Consider the following 14,747-nt stretch of genomic DNA (forward strand, 5'->3'; position numbering starts at 1 on the left):
TGTGTGGTTCCACAAGTGCAGGCGTGTCAAAGTGCTGACCACTGACACCACTCTGCCACTTTGGAACGCCTGCCCTTGTGGAACCACACAGCCCAGCAATGGGTCATGCTGGGCTGTGTGGTTCCACAAGTGCAGGCGTGTCAAAGTGCTGACCACTGACACCACTCTTCCACTTTGGACCGTCTGCCCTTGTGGAACAACACAGCCCAGCAATGGGTCATGCTGGATTGTGTGGTTCCAAAAATGTTCTTGGGAAAGGAATGAACATGACATCATTAGTTTTTCCCACAGATATCTACACAAGAAAAGAATGTAAAGAAGAACAAACACTACTTTTTGTGTTTTATTACATTTTATTTTTTATTCCAAAATAAAATACAATTATATTTCTTCAATAAAGTTTTAAAATGAGAAGTTTTGTGTGTTTTTCTTTAAATTATTAGTAAATAAAATGTAATATATGAGATGCAGTGGTATTGTGTTAGGTCGCCCATGGTACAGCAGGGGAACTGTCGTGTCCCTTTTCATCCATGAGGATTCAAGCCACTTGGGAAGGATACTCCGCAAGACCTGTGGAAGAGAATAGTATGAGGTTCCAGCTATTGGTAATAGTGTCACCCTTCTATGGAAAAGAAAAGGTACAAGCAACACTTTGACACAAGCAGGTTACAGCGGCCTTTGTCCCAAATGCAGCCCTCCGGCACTTGAGTAACTACACATCCAAACATTCCCTGACACAGTGTAAGCATTGGTGTATCAGGGCATGATTGGATGTGCAGTTTTGCAAATGCCGGAGGGCTGCACTTTGGACATGCCGGGGTGACTTGAACACAGGAGGGAGTTTTGGGCAATACATCTCACCTGAGGGGAGTTGTCTGCTACATGGCGGAGGTTCAGGTCCACATCACAAGTAGGTTGCCCATGGTAGAGTTGGATAAACGGGTCCAATATTTGCGGCAACCCAACAACAGGAAAAAACGGGGTAACAGGTCGTCAACAGGACGAAACTTTGAAAACAGGTCTGGGAAGGTGCGTCAACAGGATGTAAAACTCTGAAATACATAAATAAAGATTTTTTTTAGAATATTACAATATCAGTTTACACGATAATACAAATTGTCGAAGTCAGAAAAATGTCTCTATGCACGATGCCATATTTGCACCGCACACTGGTCCGTGCTGCGCGTGCATACGCTCTCCCGTGGAAGCGCATACCCGCAATAGCGTGCACTCGCACGCGCAGTATGCGCATTTACGGTAGAGTTTATGTGATCGTAGCGTGCGACTCATTAGTTACAAATGTTCACAATTAATGTAGTTTATAGATCATGATCCCTTTGATAGTTTCTGTAAGTTTGGTTAAAGTATAATGTCCCAGAGCTGAGGAATCCCTCTTTGCATCGTACGAAGGGTTTAACAGGAATCATACTGCAGTGTTTGGTACCCATCGGAAGAGTATTTAATTAGCAATATTCCGGTGTTGGTTTGGAGCGTATTAATCGCTCGTGCGAATAGTTATGGACATAAGAAGTTTATGTCCATTTCTATGATTTGCACATACTCAGGTATGCGGCGGGAAACCCAGTTTCCCACCCACCTGAGCTGTTGGAAATCGTCACAGCCCACCTGTATGAATCACCCTATGACCTTTTGTTATGATGCAGGGCCGAATTCCTTCGGCCAATGGACAATGGGATTGTAGGACCAGGAGATTGCATTGTGTGTGGAGCATAAATAGGCAGGCCGACCACATCCAGCTCTCACTCTCTCATCAACGGTTATCTGCTGATAATCGGGAGCTGGATATCGAGGCGCTGGCGATCATACCCTTGTGCGTAAGTTCTCTCCGTAATCATTGTCTTTCTGTGAGCCAATTTCTCTCTCTCCCTCTGTGTCTATTTCTCTCTCTCTATTTTCTCTTTTCTCTCATATCTCCCCTAGACTAAACTTTATTGTATTGTATTGTATTGTATTAGATCAGGATAGTATTGTAGTTTATCCCTTAGTTAGGTGTTTGGTTAGGAAGTCTTTGTTATATTGTAGTGTATCATTTGTACTGTGTTACTCTTTTACAAGTATACTAGATATAATACGGATAATAGGCTTTGGAACCCTAAACAAGTATCTGTGTATTTTCTATAGTGTTAAGTGTTCACTTGAGCGTCGGTGACGTTCAATCAGCTTTGTAGTTAGTCAGGTTACACAAGGTTGCACTTACACCCTGTATTCACATTAAGATATATAGCGCATTACATTGTTAAAAGGTTTAAATATAAAGGTATTGTGCTGTGAGCGCCTGCACCGCTGGTGACCTCCTCGTGGTCTCGAGCGTACGCTACGCTACAGCGAATCATTCCCCTAGACATAACCAATAACGTGTCCTGTGATCACTGGGCCGTGAGCGAACGTGACGCTTGAGCGTCTCGCCTACGGCTGAGCGATCGCTACGCAGATAGCGTACCATTACGGTACTTCTTAAGTAAACAGCGTACAGTGTTCTTAGCTTCATAAGGGTTGTTTATACGACAAAGGAATTTAGCATTGTCAATTGCGGGCTCGTCCGGTCCTTCTCATATCTGCACTAGGTAGATCAGCAGACATTATCCCCCAGCAAAGGGTGGGAGGTTGTCTCGCAGTTGCTGACGGGATAAGCGTCTGCTTCGCTTAGGTAAAGAGTGCCGAAGGAATCCGGTAACCGGAAGTAAGAACAAAACGCTTGTGTCTTTTAAAACTGTTTATTTTTCTTTTGTCTTGCGTACGCATACATTTATCTGCATTTCTTTTTCAAATTTCGTATATCACTATTCCTGTTTGCCAATTTTTTTATAGTTGATAGAAAGTGCTAAAAAGAGATTTGCTGTTATTTAAAAGTAGAGGTAATAGTTAAAGTATAGAACAAACACACGGTTTGTCTGAGATACAAGGCAGTCAGTGTGGATTGCGGTAGATGATCAGGGATCATCTACATTGATAAATAAATATATTGTGTTACGGTGGATCCTTTGCATTGCGTACACGTGTCGCTAACAAAGACTAGCGTACGCAATCCAAAAGGCAGACGCACGCAGCGTTCATTACGCAACGTAGCGTCTGGTTACGCCCACGTAGCCCAAGTCACGAAAAGCGATAATTAGCGCAAAGCGATAATTAGCGCAAAAGCGATAAGTAACGCACAGCGGTAGATAACGCGACGCGGTAAATAACGCAAATCTATTTTTTGGAAAATCTGAAATTTAGTTTAACAGATCCTGCTCCTAATTGGTAACACTTTTGGCCTGAAGACAATTTCTGCGCAGAAATAGATATAGAAACAAAGTGTACATGTGTTGAGTGAGTGTGTTTGTATACAAAAGTTTATATAACTTTAAGGTGGAACCAAAAGGAAAGTCGAGTACTCGTCGAGGAACATACGTGTAAGTGACATATACGGTGGCTAGGGAGGCATCCCTGGTTAAAATAATATTTGAGCATTAGAGTATAGCGGACCATAAGGTAACAAGACCAGGAGGTCATAAGGAACAAGACCAGGAGGTCGTAAGGTAAAAGGTCCGCTATAAAAGTCCAGTGGCACAACGCCTGGGGTGTTGGTGCAGAACCCATATAGGCCATAAGCTCTTGCTGAAGGAATCGCGGCCGGAAACATCGATTCCATTGGTCTTTCAGTACATGACAAGTAGTGCTCGTGTACTGAACGATTGGACCACACGTAATTGTGTGCAGTAGTTAGTAATCTGACCTAAATACCATTAGAGTAAAGTGGTCACAAACGCTATTTGTACATTCTGACGTGATTTGTGTAATTTTTTATTTTTGGAAGGGAAGTTCGCTGGTCACTCAGGAACTATCCAACAACCGATACTTGCTGGGGACTGGTAGGTCCAGCACGCCCCAGTAAGTAAAGGTTTACAGGGGCCCTGGGTTGGGTACCACAGCTCTGGTTACAGTGATTGCGGCACAGGCCAACGTGGGCGAGAAGTAAGTGGGGTACTTGATAAACCACCACCGCCGGCCTGCCCAAGGACATCTTGGTTTGTAAGGGTTCGCTGAAAACCTTGAGATAAAAGATCCAAGGAGGAATAAGCAACGCCTACAGATTATGGGGGCCATTTGTTCCGGTAGGGGGCGATCAACCCAGGTTCAGGTTGATTCGGAGGACCGACCAATTGGGTCGGCAAGATACATTATGTGTGAAAAATACGGTAGTCACACAGAGGTTTTATGTGATGAATGGCAAAGAATGACTGTACAAGACAGGGACAAGTTCCCAAGAATAGGTAGCTTCAGTCCAGAGGTGTTACAAAATTTAAGGAGGAGGATATGTCTCGTAAAATCATCAAAGAGACGAATTCAGCATCATGATTACTTACAGTTATGGCACCAGGAAGGTGAGATACAGAGAGGTTTGGCTCTGGCAGCAGGATCTGGGGCAGTCAGGAAGTTGATTGCCACAGCTCCTCCTCCACCATACATTGCAGGAGAGAAGTTGATTGCGGAGAGAAACGCACTGGGTTGTAAAACACAAACTCTTAGTAACCCTGTAAATGTAAATGATGTTAACCGAATAACTCATGCAAGTATTAACCCGTGCAAGATGTACCCTGTTTTGAACCTTCCTCAGGAGTGTGATCAAGAGGACGATTCAGCAACAATTTCAGCTCTCTCTCTTGCAGCCACCATAGCAGAGACCACAGTAGGCACAGCGACACCCACGAGATTAGTGAAAGCCCCTAGCGGAGGGATAGGTGAGGTCGTGTCAACGGGTAAGTACGGCACCATGCACTACACTGAAACAATTGTACCACAACAAGCTGTAGAATCTACACAGGAAGAGGCTGTTAGAATTGCTCCTGTAAGGGTAATAGCAGTTCCCAATGGAAAAACAGATGTGTCTGGAGCCACTCCCATAAGGAATATTGCCATGTACGCCCCATTTTCCAGAATGGAAATAAGAACAATAGTGTCCGAATTTCCTGACCCCAGGAAGGACTTAGTTGCTAGCCAAAAATACATCAGGGATTTAGGAAACACTTTAGAGCCCAACAACAAGGATTGGCAGATACTGCTAAGAGCTTGTTTACCTTCAAATGTTGATGCAACTCAGTTTTTAGCCGATTGTGCATTGGATAAAGATGTACCGCTTACAGACGTGTACAATAAGGATAATGTAAAAAGGATAAATTTGCAGCTAAAGGAGTATTTCCCAGCCATTGTTAAATGGAATAAAATATTTTCCATTAAGCAAAAGGAGTCCGAAACGGCAATAGAATATTTTCACCGGGCACTATCAGAAATGGCAAAGTACACTGGTATAGAAGACATAAAGACCAACCCAAACCATCGAGAAGTAGCAGTATCTGTACTAATGGATGGTTTGAAAGAAACATTAAAAACTAGGGTACAGACCACACAACCATGTTGGCGAGGTCTGTCAGTGTCCGGCTTGAGAGAGGCTGCTATTGATCATGACAGAAACATCACTAGGCACAGGGAGTCGCAAAGTGATAAGTTGATGTCAGTAAGTATACAGGCGCTGACCACAAGGCAGCCTGCGTATGTACCACCGAATCCTGTGGGTAAGGCAAGTGTAATAACATGTTTTTCTTGTAACAGACAGGGACACTATGCACGAGACTGTAGAGTAAGAAATGTACAAAGATCTTTTCAACCCCCTAGACAACAACACAACACACGACATTGGGAGCAGGGTCCACAGAGGCGGAGTTTTGAGCCACATACAGGGGAAACAAAAAGATACCCTCCGAACAGAGATTGGCATGCCTCTGGTAGTTCCCAACTAAACCCCGCACAAATAGTTGCTGCCAATGGGATTCAGGGAGGTCAGCATACCCAATAGGGGTGTGGCCATACCTGTAATCTGCAACCAGTTAAATTGATTGCCAGTCTTGGAAGCGAACCAGAGATTGCAATCAATGTGGCTGGTAAAACTTTAAACTTTCTTGTAGACACAGGGGCGGCCAAGTCAGTGATAAATTCGACAGTGGGCATGAGAACCACTGGTAGGACAATTCCAGCCATGGGAGTAACAGGAGTAGTCCAGCACTACCCTGTTAGCAAACCAGCCGAGATTACAATAGGGCCTTTGCATACCAAGCATTCCTTTTTGCTGGCTGCATCTGCACCAACTAATCTCCTGGGAAGAGACTTACTATGTAAAATGGGTTGCGTCATTTATTGTACTCCTGAAGGTGTATTCTTGGACATCCCTGAGAATCACGCTCAGGAAGTACGAGACATGTTAGACTCCCCATCAAAATTAATGTCACATTCCATTATGACAAATAGGAATCCATCCCAAATAGAAGAGATGACATCTCAGATACCAGAGTCACTTTGGACAAAAGATGGACAGGACACTGGATTAATGGCAAACGTAGCTCCAGTAGTAGTACAAGTAAAAGAAGGTAGGATAGCTCCAAAAATCCCACAGTATCCTCTGAAGCCAGAGGTGGAGTTAGGAGTTTTTCCCGTAATAGAGCGCTTGCTACAACAGGGCATTCTAGTAAGAACGTCCAGCACAGCAAATAGTCCCATCTTCCCTGTTAAAAAGAGTGGGGGGAGGGGTTACAGGCTAGTGCAGGATCTAAGGGGGATTAACAAAATAGTCGAGAGTCAGTTCCCCGTAGTGCCTAATCCAGCTGTCATCCTAATGCAAATTCCTCCCACTGCCAAATTTTTCACTGTTATTGACCTCTGCTCCGCTTTCTTTTCGGTACCTCTGCACCCTGACAGCCAATATTTGTTTGCATTCACATACAGAGGAGTCCAATATACGTGGACTCGATTACCCCAAGGTTTCATAGACAGTCCAAGTATATTTTCTCAGGCTTTGCATGATTGTTTACAGTCTTTTCAACCAGAGAGTGGGTCAGTATTAATACAGTATGTGGATGATTTACTGCTGTGTTCAGATTCACTGGAAGCTTCCCTGAAGGATACGAAACAGCTCCTGTTTCATCTTTCAGACACAGGTCACAAGGTTTCCAAAGACAAGTTGCAATTATGCCAGACTAAGGTAAAATATTTGGGACACTGTCTAACACAAGGACTGAGACACCTGACCGCTGATAGAATCCAAGCCATTAGAGACATGACACTGCCACAAACCCAGCAACAGATAAGGACGTTTTTAGGAATGTGTGGGTATTGCCGTAATTGGATCCCAGGGTTTTCCATATTAGCACTACCTTTGCAGGAAATGGTCTCCTCAAACAAACCTGATCGGATTTCGCATACAGACGAATCCGAAACAGCATTTGAGAGACTCAAGCAATGCCTAACGCAGGCACCAGCACTAGGTATGCCAGACTATGGGAAACCCTTTGAGCTATACGGAACAGAAAGTGCTGGGTGCGCAGCAGGGGTACTAACACAAAAACACGGTGATGCCAGCAGGCCAGTTGCATACTACAGCGCTCAGCTAGACACGGTAGCGCGGTCCCTCCCCACATGCTTGCGTAGCGTTGCGGCGATAGCATTGCTAGTGACGAAAAGCGAAGATGTCGTGCTAGGCCACAACCTCACAATCCATACACCGCATGCGGTATCTGCCTTATTGAATTCTGCCCAAACCAGACACGTCTCATCAGCCAGGTTTACGAGATGGGAATTAGCACTAATGGCCCCCGTAAACATCACCATAAGGAGATGCAGTGCATTAAACCCTGCAACATTTCTCCCAGGTGTGCCTGGACAGGCACAAAGGGTGGGAGGTGAGAGTGATGGGGAAGGAGGATTTAATGCAAAGGAAGATACACATGATTGTATGGAATATTTGACCCAAAATTTTACCGCAAGGCCTGACATCAGTGACAATCCACTAGAAGATGCAGAACTCACGTTCTACACGGACGGTAGTTGTCACAGACAGTCAGACTCGGGAGACTTGTGTACTGGATACGCAGTCGTAGATGACCAAGACACCATAGAAGCGGAACCGCTAGGCCCACCTCACTCAGCCCAGGTTGCTGAACTGGTCGCCCTAACCAGAGCATGTGAATTGGCTAAGGGTAAGTCTGCCAATATCTACACCGATTCTAGATACGCGTTCGGGGTAGTCCATGATTTCGGAGCGCTATGGCGTCTCAGAAATTTCATGACGGCAGCTGGTACACCGATAGCGCATGCAGCTCACATAAAAAGGCTTCTAACAGCGATACAGGAACCCGACAGAGTGGCTGTTATCAAATGTAAAGCACATACATATAGTCAAGACCCAGTATCCCTTGGTAACAGCCGAGCAGACGAAGCCGCAAAGCTTGCAGCTGCTACCCCCATACAGACAGACGCCACACAGTTGATGGTATTTAATACCATCAACACACAGAAGTTGTGTGAGATGCAGAATTTGTGTTCCACTCAGGAGAGAGCAGTCTGGAAAGCAAAGGGATATGGCCAGGAGTCCTCAGGGCTCTGGACGGATGGACATGGTAAACCAGTGGCCCCCAGGGCATACCTTCCATGTCTGGCTGAAGCAGCTCACGGGCTGACTCATCTAGGCAGGGAGGGGATGTGCAAATTGGTAAGAGCATACTGGTGCGCCCCAGGATTCTCCTCTCATGCGAGTAAAAGAGCAATGTCATGCCTTACCTGTCTGAGAAAGAATATTGGAAAGGCAATACCTACAGAACCCTCCCATATCCCACCTGCCGGCGGCCCTTTCCAAGTAATACAAATTGACTTCATCCAATTACCCTCATGTAGAAATTTGAAGTATGTACTTGTTTGTATAGATGTTTTCTCGAATTGGGTCGAAGCTTTTCCAGCAGCTACAAATACCGCTATGTTTACAGCTAAGAAAATTGTGCAGGAATTTGTATGTAGATATGGTATCCCTAGAATCATTGAAAGTGATAGGGGTACCCATTTTACAGGTGATGTCTTTCAAGGAATGTGTAAGTTGATGGGTATTGATAGCAAGCTGCACACTCCGTACCGTCCACAGGCGAGTGCGAAGGTCGAAAGAGTGAACAGCACCATTAAAAATAAATTGAGTAAAGTAATGGCAGAGACAGGTTTGACGTGGCCAGAAGCTTTACCCATTGTTTTGTATAGCATCAGAACCACTCCCAGGTCCCCTCTTAATCTGTCCCCTTTTGAAATCTTGTTTGGTCGACAACCGCATGTCATGATTAACCCTCAGGATGATTTGAAATGTAACAATGAAGTAACTGTAAAGTACTTGATTAACATGAGTAAGCAGTTGAAGAATCAAAATGATAATCTGAAGTTGGTGATTCCTGATTTACCAGATAGTAATTGTCATGACATTGAACCTGGGGATTATGTAATGATACGAAATTTTCTACGCTCAGGTTGTCTTATTGATAGATGGGAAGGACCATACCAGGTCTTATTGACTAGCACCACAGCATTGAAGGTTGCTGAGAGAGAGACTTGGGTCCATTCATCCCACTGCAAGAAGGTTGCTGATCCAGAGAAGTCCCGTGATAAGGAACAGACGGTAGAGGTTGTATCACTAGAGTGTCTGTTCCAGGAGGACTGAGGCGGCACCTGAGCCTTGAAGACCGAAAGCAGCTGTCGACTCCCCTCTCCCTTTTATTGTTTTCTCCACTTCCCATCCCCTCTCCCTTAAAATTTCTTTTTCCCCCTTCTCATTCTTCTCTATTTCCTCCTCAAAGATGGACTTGCCCCAAGAGACTGTAATCCGGATTTTGATGTTAACCATGATGTTGACCAGAGCAGTCTGTTCCGGCGAGAGTACCATAGAGGTCGAGAGAGGTTCTGGAATGGGTTCCGATTATGATGATGGAGGCGTAGTTTTCCAAGATCAACCAAACCAACAAGCAAAGGCGAGTATCAGAAAACGATCCGATAGAAGAAATTGTGATGGATTGTTAGCTGAGGAAAATTGTATCTGTAGGCTATGTGATAATCTGGTTGAAGATGGATGCATAAAGAAATGCCAATCTAGTTTTAATATCCATATGGACCGGCATCCATTGAGTGACTATCACTCTCTAGTGGGTAGCGTGTTAAACCAAACAGATTGTTGGGTATGCTCTCAAGTACCTCAGGGTCACAGTAAATCAGGGCTAGTACCATTTCCTTTAACGTTAGGGGAGGTACTTGAGCTAAGTGGTGGGAGACCGGTGGACCGGAGGTTTAACATCTCCAGCCCTCCTAGTTTGAAGCTCCACCAATACCATGTGGATAGGTCCCTCATATGTTTTAACATCTCCAATCCCAGAAAACCGGGAAATTGGGAAGTGTCATGGAGCAACCTTACCATGACCTTTTCACACAGAGCAGATAGAATGCCTACAGATACAGAGCTCGTACGCCACATAGCCAGTAGAGGAAAATCTTTCCGGTATCGATATACCTTAGGAAATAGGATTACTAAAGTTGGAGAGGTATCACCAGGATACTGTGCACATATCGTACAAACCGATACGTGCATTAGGCAGATGGAAGAATTAGGGTCAGGAGATTTCACCTGGAAGGTTTGTAACATGGTCATGTCCTTCTCCGTCCCATATGTTCTCCCCGATGATGCATATTTCATATGCGGGAGAAAGGCGTACAAGTGGCTTGCCCCAAACTCTGAAGGATTGTGTTATATTGGAAAAGTATTGCCTGAAGTGATGACTTTTACACATGACAAAATGAAGGACATACACCGTGGTGCCCAAGCTCCTTACACTCACACTCACTACGAGCACCTTGTTAAAAGACACCTGTCAGAAAGGTTAGAGCATCCGGCCTCTGATCTTATCCATGAATCCACCGGGATTCAGGTTCTGGTAGCGTTAGATTTCACTCGTACCGCTCGAGGAGTGATGAATTATAAATACATTTCCGCACTCGCCAATTTGTTAGATAATATCACTGAAATGTATGATGACACGTTTAGATACACTGGAAGGGAACTCCAAGCTTATAAAACAGAACTGGTTCAGCATAGGATGGTTCTTAATTACCTTACAGCAGTAACAGGCGGATATTGTGTTACATTGGCAACACAGTACGGCATAAAGTGTTGCACGTACATCACAAATAGTACCGAGGATCCGGTAGAGGTCATAGACCAAAAGATGGATGATATTCTGCAATTAAAGTGGGAATTTCGTCGGAAACACAATCTCACCCTTGCTGCTGTAGGTAATGAGCTGACTGGTTGGGTGTCATGGTTGAACCCGCGAAATTGGTTCTCCGGTTTGGGAGAGTGGGCTCAAGGAGTCATAATGGATGTTGGAAAGTTTCTCCTGTGTATCTTAGGTGTTGTTATATCTATTGGATTGATATTTAGATGCGGGCAGGCTTTGATGAGGTGCAAACAAAGTACAAAAGTGATGAGCTTGAGGAGTGAGGAAACTGTAATTAACCTGGATTTGATTTATGACCCAATGATAGAAACCAGAATGTGATGATGTAATGAGTATACGGTCCGTCTTTCACCCATTTCTATGTTTTCCTCCGAGGTACAAAGACCCACGTAGACGAAGGATTTGATGAGCCAAGGGGCCGACAACGGAAAGATGGAAAGAAGAAGAGCAGACGACCTGTTATACAAGATTTTGATGGACAATGCCATGGGTACCCCAGTTTCCCTAGGAACTTTAAAATCACGCTAGCCCAACATTTTTTTTTGTAAATCCATGGACGTTGTTTGCTTTACTCACGATTTATGAGCAAAAGCACAAAGAAGAAGACTCCAATCAACCGACACCAATCAAGACCTCAATCGACAGATGTACATTTCCCTGACATAGAATATCATTGCATTTTCCATAAGTGTTCTTTATCTTCATCTCTACAACCCTCAGGTAATGACACACATAGTCGATAGGGAATACAGGCACAGATATCAGCAACCACATACCTCCCCCATTCATGTATCATCAACTAAAATGTGCATCCCCATTTTGTTACAACTACAGCCAAAATGAGCTCGGTAAAGTTTGACAGCCCATCCACAGACCTGTACCACAGGATAAGAAGGAATTCAAATGTATACTTCGCAATACCTCGAAGCTTGATTTACCACACGTACGGCACGATGATACATGACCCTCCAAACATGGACTCATACACACATGCTTCTACTTTCTCACTAGGTCATACCCTTTTCACACCTACTCCTCTCTTCTTCCTTACCCCACCATGGAAATCAATTAACCCCTGACTTACATTTTTCTCCTTAAATGTTTTGTGGCAGTTATTATTGACTGCCAAAGGGTGGACTGTCGAAGTCAGAAAAATGTCTCTATGCACGATGCCATATTTGCACCGCACACTGGTCCGTGCTGCGCGTGCATACGCTCTCCCGTGGAAGCGCATACCCGCAATAGCGTGCACTCGCACGCGCAGTATGCGCATTTACGGTAGAGTTTATGTGATCGTAGCGTGCGACTCATTAGTTACAAATGTTCACAATTAATGTAGTTTATAGATCATGATCCCTTTGATAGTTTCTGTAAGTTTGGTTAAAGTATAATGTCCCAGAGCTGAGGAATCCCTCTTTGCATCGTACGAAGGGTTTAACAGGAATCATACTGCAGTGTTTGGTACCCATCGGAAGAGTATTTAATTAGCAATATTCCGGTGTTGGTTTGGAGCGTATTAATCGCTCGTGCGAATAGTTATGGACATAAGAAGTTTATGTCCATTTCTATGATTTGCACATACTCAGGTATGCGGCGGGAAACCCAGTTTCCCACCCACCTGAGCTGTTGGAAATCGTCACAGCCCACCTGTATGAATCACCCTATGACCTTTTGTTATGATGCAGGGCCGAATTCCTTCGGCCAATGGACAATGGGATTGTAGGACCAGGAGATTGCATTGTGTGTGGAGCATAAATAGGCAGGCCGACCACATCCAGCTCTCACTCTCTCATCAACGGTTATCTGCTGATAATCGGGAGCTGGATATCGAGGCGCTGGCGATCATACCCTTGTGCGTAAGTTCTCTCCGTAATCATTGTCTTTCTGTGAGCCAATTTCTCTCTCTCCCTCTGTGTCTATTTCTCTCTCTCTATTTTCTCTTTTCTCTCATATCTCCCCTAGACTAAACTTTATTGTATTGTATTGTATTGTATTAGATCAGGATAGTATTGTAGTTTATCCCTTAGTTAGGTGTTTGGTTAGGAAGTCTTTGTTATATTGTAGTGTATCATTTGTACTGTGTTACTCTTTTACAAGTATACTAGATATAATACGGATAATAGGCTTTGGAACCCTAAACAAGTATCTGTGTATTTTCTATAGTGTTAAGTGTTCACTTGAGCGTCGGTGACGTTCAATCAGCTTTGTAGTTAGTCAGGTTACACAAGGTTGCACTTACACCCTGTATTCACATTAAGATATATAGCGCATTACATTGTTAAAAGGTTTAAATATAAAGGTATTGTGCTGTGAGCGCCTGCACCGCTGGTGACCTCCTCGTGGTCTCGAGCGTACGCTACGCTACAGCGAATCATTCCCCTAGACATAACCAATAACGTGTCCTGTGATCACTGGGCCGTGAGCGAACGTGACGCTTGAGCGTCTCGCCTACGGCTGAGCGATCGCTACGCAGATAGCGTACCATTACGGTACTTCTTAAGTAAACAGCGTACAGTGTTCTTAGCTTCATAAGGGTTGTTTATACGACAAAGGAATTTAGCATTGTCAAAATGTTACAAGTATACTCACAGGCAGTGGAAAAAAAGCTTTGGATCAATGTCCGTCGGGAATCATCTCCTTCGTCCATACCCACCGGTAGAGCAGAAGAACGGTTCCCGCGTCGGAAAGCACTGCGACGAAGAGTCACCGGCAAACGGTTTGCGACACATATGTTGTGTAAAATACAACATGCATTTACCATGCCGCAAACCTTTGCCGGTGAGTACAAAAGAGCACCACCGGAAGTGTCTAAACATCTAAACCGGCTTTTAAGTACACCGAAGGCACGCTCAATTACTTGCTTTGATGCTTTGTGTGTCTCTTGGTAACGTTTTTCTGCTCTACCAACAGGATTAGACAATGGGGTCAAGAGCCACGATTTGTTGGGATAACCCGCATCGCCTATGGAAATGTAAAAAATGGTGGGTAATATAAAAAAAAAAAAAAAACAATTAAAATAAATACCTAACAGCCAGCCACCTGGCATGTTTCCTGTTTCGAAATTGTCAAACAGCGATGACTGACTTAGGATGAAGGAGTCGTGAGACGATCCAGGAAATCCCACAAAAATATTCAAAAATTTCATGTTGACATCACAGACCGCCTGTATATTCATGGAATGGAAATGTTTTCGGTTCCAAAAACATTCTTCCGAATTCCGTGGCGGTCTGATCTGCACGTGGGTACAGTCAATCGTGCCCAGAACATTGGGAAAATTGTATTTGGTAAAAAAGCCTAATTTGATCTCACGACATCCGCTGTCCGTATCTGGAAATGTGATGAACTGGATCGTCAATTTGCGGAAAGCCCTAATGACCTGGGTTATACAGCGCGACAGTGTCGACTGTGAAAAACCGCATGTTTGAGACAAAGTAGGCTGGAATGTGCCTGACGCCAAAAAATGTAACGTAGCCAGCAGTTTCTGGAAACCGCTGACTGCGCGATTGGTCCGTGCCCGAGGTTCCAGATCGGCCTCCAACAGAGCGTACAGCGAATATATGTCGCGAGTTGATAACCGATAATTTTGAATCACCTCGAACTCGCTGAGATCCTCCAGTTCACGCCTAGTGCGATACTGGCGTGGACGTGGAAATGAAACAT

At 44.4% G+C, this 14,747-nt stretch overlaps 1 long non-coding RNA gene across 1 annotated transcript; it reads right to left on the reverse strand.

The window, feature by feature from the left end:
• Positions 1-395: 395 nt before the first annotated feature.
• LOC134911223 (uncharacterized) lies at positions 396-14,651 on the reverse strand. Its single transcript, XR_010176411.1, has 3 exons — positions 13,677-14,651; positions 862-1,052; positions 396-570 (listed from the first exon to the last, which is right to left on the reverse strand). It is a non-coding gene; the product is annotated as an uncharacterized LOC134911223 (long non-coding RNA).
• Positions 14,652-14,747: the final 96 nt, after the last annotated feature.

The sequence above is a fragment of the Pseudophryne corroboree genome, chromosome 4 (assembly GCF_028390025.1).
Source record: "Pseudophryne corroboree isolate aPseCor3 chromosome 4, aPseCor3.hap2, whole genome shotgun sequence".
NCBI lineage: Eukaryota > Metazoa > Chordata > Amphibia > Anura > Myobatrachidae > Pseudophryne > Pseudophryne corroboree.